This window comes from Narcine bancroftii, chromosome 2 (genome assembly GCF_036971445.1).
Source record: "Narcine bancroftii isolate sNarBan1 chromosome 2, sNarBan1.hap1, whole genome shotgun sequence".
Taxonomy (NCBI): domain Eukaryota; kingdom Metazoa; phylum Chordata; class Chondrichthyes; order Torpediniformes; family Narcinidae; genus Narcine; species Narcine bancroftii.
Genome location: NC_091470.1, coordinates 241,100,831 through 241,107,542, shown reverse-complemented (window position 1 = coordinate 241,107,542; position 6,712 = coordinate 241,100,831). Strand labels below are relative to the sequence as shown.

The 6,712-nt window shown below is 40.3% G+C and overlaps 1 long non-coding RNA gene across 1 annotated transcript; it reads left to right on the top strand.

Annotated features, from left to right (window-relative positions):
* The first annotated feature begins 355 nt into the window (after positions 1-355).
* Positions 356-6,125, top strand: LOC138752645 (uncharacterized). Its single transcript, XR_011350802.1, has 4 exons — positions 356-528; positions 2,955-3,106; positions 3,812-3,997; positions 5,741-6,125. It is a non-coding gene; the product is annotated as an uncharacterized lncRNA (long non-coding RNA).
* Positions 6,126-6,712: the final 587 nt, after the last annotated feature.

Genomic DNA, 6,712 nt, shown 5'->3' with positions numbered 1-6,712 from the left:
CAGGGCACAGATCCAGATCCAGATCCTGAAGGCGGCCCATCTGGGCTTATCACAGCTGGTGCAGATGGCTGCGCCCATGCGCCGGGGTCGGCCACCAAAGTGACAGGACGTGTAACCGGTTCTAGGGGGCAGGGGAGGTGTGGCAGCACACATCCTCATGGTGAACCGGCCCCACTTGTATTGCCACATGGCGGGGCAGCCATGGGGAAATGGCGTCATCAGAGGTTCCTCTCTGACTCCAGCATCCCTTCCAGTGCCCACCCTGGTCAGCGATTATGATGTCACCAGGTGACTGAGCTCATGCTGCCCTTAAAGGGGAACGCTGAATTTGAATAAAGACAGTCATTAACGACCCTCAACGTGGTGGCTGTGTTTCTTCCACTGCTCACATCGCCACAACCATTCTTTTTGGAACTGAGTTTCTCCAGCAAGTTGTTTAGATTCTGATTCCAGCTTCTGCAGTCTCCTGTTTCTTTAAACGTGTGTTTCTATATGTGCACAAAATGGGAGAGGTGGAGAAACTTGTAGGTAATGCTTTTCTATAAACAAAATTAGGCAATGACTTTATTTGTCACTGTTGAGCATTTTTGGGTAAATAATTTTACCTGAAGGATATATGATACATGGAAATGGCACATGTAAAATGATATGGATTTTTTTTGTTTACAAAGCAACAATGAATCCTTTGTAAAAGGTGGAATTCATTCACTCATAGCGTTTTGGAGCAATCATTAATACCTGGTATAAATGAAGCTGCACCTACAGGCAATATTCGATTATATTCCATAAAAACTGGAGCGTTCATTCTACAAATGTAATTCTTTAAAATGTAGCCTCATTTTGTGAACATTTAAAGGTAGTGACTTATTAAAAGTTACTTAAACGTTCATATGGATGTTTAGGATGGATGACATTAAAAACAGTTTCCATGTTTAACTAAGATCTATTGAATTGTTAATTAAGCTTTCAGTACATTCATTGGAGCGACTTCAGTTCCAACATCGAAGTACTCGAGATGGCAGAGGCTGACAGCATCGAATCCATGCTGCTGAAGATCAAACTGCGCTGGGTAGGTCACGTCTCCAGAATGGAGGACCATCTCCTTCCCAAGATTGTGTTATATGGCGAGCTCTCCACTGGCCACCGAGACAGAGGTGCACCAAAGAAGAGGTACAAGGACTGCCTAAAGAAAGCTCTTGGTGCCTGTCACATTGACCATCGCCAGTGGGCTGATATCGCCTCAAACCGAGCATCTTGGCGCCTCACAGTTCGGCGGGCTGCAACCTCCTTTGAAGAAGACCGCAGAGCCCACCTCACTGTCAAAAGACAAAGGAGGAAAAACCTAACACCCAACCCCAACCAACCAATTTTCCCTTGCAACCGCTGCAACCGTGTCTGCCTGTCCCGCATCGGACTTGTCAGTAACAAACGAACCTGCAGCTGACGTGGACATTACCCCTCCATAAATCTTCGTCCACGAAGCCAAGCCAAAAAAAAAAGACTTTGTTAATTAGTGTAAAATGTAATTGAAGACTGAAATAAATGTGACAAATATATTTTTTATGTGGATCTGTGGACAATTATATCAAATATAACAATGAGTTTATTTTTAATGGCCACATACTAATTCTATTTAATTTTGTGACTCTGTGGCATGAAGTTAGGAAGAATTAGTGCTGCAGGACGTTACATTTGAATGCGTATTCACATAAATTACATTGTTTTCTTTCATTCAAAGTGCAACTATAGTTGCGAGTCCTACTGGTTAGATCAGGAATTTACTAACATCTACAAAAGCGAACCAAGGAAATTCGTCCACTCAATATAAAGTAAATGGTGCGTTACGTAGATACTTGGGAGAGAAAAAACTTCCATCACAAAAGATTCAAAGATAGATGATGGAGTTGTGAGGACAGTGTGTGAATCTCTGACAAAACCTTCTGCTTCATTAGATAACTGGTTAAACAATGTCAAAATCAATTTTTTTTAAAATTTATTTATAGTATCTCCATACATTCATTTCAAATTGACTTAGTATAATATTACATAATAGATACTAAATAATTTTCAAATTTTCACCCCCCCACCTCCCCCAACCCCTTAGGAAACCACCTTGTGGTGGTTAATTCCCAAAAACCCAAATGGGTGTGGTATAAACCACAAGTGGCATATGACTTTCGGGAGCAGAAGTACCACTCCCTCCCCCCCCCCACAGGCAGACAAAATACACGTATAAACCGAAAAATCATCATTTCTTATATCCATAAAACCCCGGTCCATCAATTTAACCAATCTTATTCATAAACTCTTTTTTTTGAAAATCCAAACTTGATATTAAATTTTGCACCCTTTCCACCCTCCCAACACTGAGTTAAACATTGTTTACAATCAATAAAAGTTTTTTTTTAAATTTTTTTTTTCAAGTCTTCCTGAATTTCATCCACTGAATTAAAACACCTCTGAACATCCCAGTTCAACACCAAATCTTCCATTCTTCTCAGTCTCAAGTCCATTTTAAACATCTTTCAGAGGGGTGTCCAAGGCCAGCTTATCCGACAGTCCAATTAATGAGATCCGTTCTTAAGAAAATTCCAGCCTTGACTCCGTGGTTCTGTCTGAGCAAATAGGCCGAGTTTCTTCCAAAGTCGGAGAGTGTAGTTTTGTTCTATATTTGAACTCTATTTTCCTTAATCTTTGTTGCCATTTTAAACTAAAAACAATTGATAAACAAAACAAAGACTTTTAACAGAAAAGAAATATTCTTAAAACGGGTATTTATATAACTGCCTGGGGGAGACCGGGAATGCACGTCCGCTCCCTACGCCATCTTGCCACGCCCCCCCGTCAAAATCAATTTTGACAGATTTGTTTTCCAACTTTTGAACTCTAACCATTTTCATTCAAGTTTTATTTTGCTACTCTCAGTTATATAATTCATCTATCTTTGTTGGCAGGATGCTAGAGGAGAGAGTTAGTACCTTCAAGTTGCTGGGAACTTGCATGTTGCAGGATCTTTCCTCGAGCCAGCACATTGAGTCAACAATGAAGAAGCTACACCAGTGCCTGTACTTTCTAACAAGTCTGAGGTCATTTGGCATGTTGTTGAGTACGTATCAAACTTCTACAGGTGATACTGTGGAAAATATACTGACTGGTTGCATTACAGCCTGATTTGGTCATTCGAGTGCCCAGGAGCACAGAACGGCACAGAAAGTGCCAAATTTAGTTAAATCCACTTCAGCCACCGACTTCCCATCCACTGAAGGCATTTGTTTGAGGTGCTGCCTCAAGAAGGCAGCTAACATCAAAAAGGACTCTTCCCACCTCCCATCCTACTCCTCATCCTGGTCACAACATCTTCTTGCTACTACCTTTGACCAGAAGGTACAAACCCTAAAAACAGCCATATCTATGTCAAGAAATGTCTTTCCAACAGTTGAACCTCCAGTTTCTATCCTAACAATACACTGCTCTGGGACCATCAAAAGCTTTCTCTGTGCGATTAAAGCATAAAATTTCTTCTTGTGTAAACTTCAACTGAACACTTATCTATTTATATATTTCTTATCCCATGAGACTTTGTGGTAGACTGTTTATTGGTGTATCTTGTGTACCTATTTGCCTGCAGAATTTCAGTGCATCTGTACACATTGCCTGTGACAATAAACTCTCAAACTCAAAAGCTTAATACACAGGATAGCATAACAATGAATATAATCTGTTTATTTCCGCATGGATGGTGGCAATGACTTTATAGTTTCCCTCATTGTTCCAGGTCAGGAAAGTAAATATTTCTAATCACTTTCCACAGAATCCTGGTGGATAAACATATGCCTGGTCTCAGCAATACTGCCCTCCAGATAATTCTACAGTTCAATAAGTTGCTGCCATTCACTGCTAAGAAATGGTGCATTTTGGGTGTGGACACCTGGAATCTGTGGAACTATGTTCTAAGATTCAAATGCTGAGGAAAGATGTGACCTGAACATGTACCAAGGTGAGGCCCTTTTGGGTAGATCTAGGCCAAGTCCTGGAAAGAATTATAGGGAAAGAGTTCCCACAGAATCCAGAGTTGTTCCTGCTGGGGAACATGCTAGAGGTAAGACTTACGATGAAGCTGTCCAAATTTCAAATACAATTCATAATGATCATATTCGCAGTGGTCAGGAAGTGCATAGCGGTTACCTGGAAATCTAACTCCCATCGAGACATTGCGCATTGGAACATGGAATTGCGGACAAAATTACCTATAATCTGAGGAAAAAAATATAGTACATTCCTAAAAACTTGGCGACCATATTTAAATTACATTGGAGTGCAGGTATAGTGTGGGCCTACGTTCATCCACCCTCTACTCCACCTATCTACATTTCCATGGGCGGGGGGGGGGGGGGGGTGGAATCTAGGGAGGTTGTTCCATCGTACCACAATCAAGAACATTTTCCCTTTTCTTCCTGTTAGTCTGGGTGTGGTGTGTGAATGTGAATGTCCAATAGTGTCTTATGGTTTAGTATGTATAGAAAGATCCCCATAGCTAAGAAGCTACTTGAAAGGAATAAGGGGTAGTGTGATTCCAATGACGATTCCCTTACCTATGTTGTAGATGTTCTGTATGAGAGGTATGACTGTGAGGTGTGGAGGGTTGGAGGGAGGGGTGAAATGGCTTGAATACGGCGGTTGATTTTGTACATGGCTATAATTATATTTGTAAATATTTGAATATGGAAACTGTATGAGTTTGAAAATTATAAATGTGTCATCAAGATTTCAGCTGGTACATGTGTGATATCAGCTCCTTTCAATTTTGCTTCAACTGTTAAATCATAAATTTTATGGGTATGAAAATTATTACAAGGTTGTGGAAAGACTGAGCTTGCAAGCCATTGACTTCTACAATCTGACATTTCAACCATACCATCAATCTAACAGGCATTGGCAATTGGTCAACATGTAGTCTCAGTTCTGTTAATCATAGATCCCTCAAGGTTTTAGTCTGTAATTGAGAATTCTCTGTAGGACATGAAAAGCAATTTCTGTCAAGAAGGAATAATATTTATTAGTATGACAGACAACAGAGGTGCCAACTGTTCGTCTGGAGTGTCTGTGCGGATTACGCACTTCCTCTTCTTAGTTAGCTGTGAATTAGAACACCAGCCAGCTCGCCTGAACTTTGGAGTAAAATAAAGTCAGCCCTGTTAACTTGGAATTAAAATGATGTGATTATGTTGATAAATTTGTATTATAAAATAATAAAAAGAAAATAATGAATAATTGATTTCAGTGTAGTAAATGATTCACTGCTGCTTGTTTCGATGTTTTGGAGGCTGCTAGAAATGATGGGACCAAGGGCCTTCTATTTCTGTTCACTGCAAGAATGAGGCTTGGATCCACTGGTATCACTCAGGGGGTGTGGAAAACACAAAAATGACTGTCTATAAAATAAAATTTGTGCAGTATTTCAGCAGAAATTTATTACTTTTTATTAAAATATCCTTGTAGTTTGCACTGTAATGAAGTGGGCAAATATGGCCTTAAGCAATGTGTGCCAGCAAGAATGAGATTTTGAGTTGAGGTCATCAGAAGATCTCTCCGGATTTTCAAATAGTGTCATAGGATTTGTACAGCTGAACAGAATTTTAAATATCTCCTAACTATCTTCAGCTCCTCATTGACATTTTGGGTTTACCAGCTTGTCATTGCAAGAAATAATTTCTCTTTATTTTTTGCTTTCGTTTCCCAGGACCACTCTACAGTCCAATAAGTTCTGTACTGCATGGTGACTGCCAAGACCCTTCTTTCCACAGTGGCCTGCATTGTTGACAGTAACCATCCTATGGAAGCACTGACACTCCAAAATTAAAAGAAACATGGTACCCCCATTTCCTGAGGAATCCAACGTGTGTCTCCTCTAGATGTGATGTACTTAGATAAAGATACCAATTGCTCAACATCCAAGGATGCATAGGCTGGATCAAACTGTGCCTGATCTGGTCCCTGGATTCCCTGCGCCCTTCATTTTCAAATGTGGAAAGATAAATAGCACAACTATCTACATTTACAGGGGTCCCTGTTAGAGGTGAGCCAGCCCTATCTTGAGATAGTCCTGAAGGTCTTTGACAACTCAATGTAGTTCTGAGTTGTTTATAAATATCTGATCAGCATCAAAATACTCAAATGATTTTAAAAAATAAAGGAAGTAAAGTGCTAAAAATGATTAAAAAAATTAAAATTAAGTCAACTAAGTTCAACTAGTTCAAATTTTTACCTGCTCTTCTTTTTCTTAGTCAGTGAACACATACCAGGAGTGGAACAGTTGTGCTCCTGTGGCAAAGAAAGAATGGCTGAGCCAACACAGCAGTCTGGAATGCATATTAAACAGAGTTTATGGTGGATTCTTGTCTGTTCCAAGTGGGGAAAATGAAGGAAATAGCTGGTAGACTGCAGAAATTCGGGCTACTCCTGGCAGCTTTGAAGATGTGTGAGTGTGGGAACTAGGAGACGAGGCTTCATCTTTGCCATCTGGGCCTGCAACTTCAGGTTCCGCAAACGATTTAACCACCCCTTAAACTACCTCTTGTGTCTGACCCTCCACTCATGTGAACACACATGATAAGTAAAAATGGAAGTGGGAGTCATGCTCTGGTTGTCATATTCCTGAAGTCTAAAGATTGTAAGGAGGTTCCTCACAATGAACCTTTTCTTCAGTATTTAC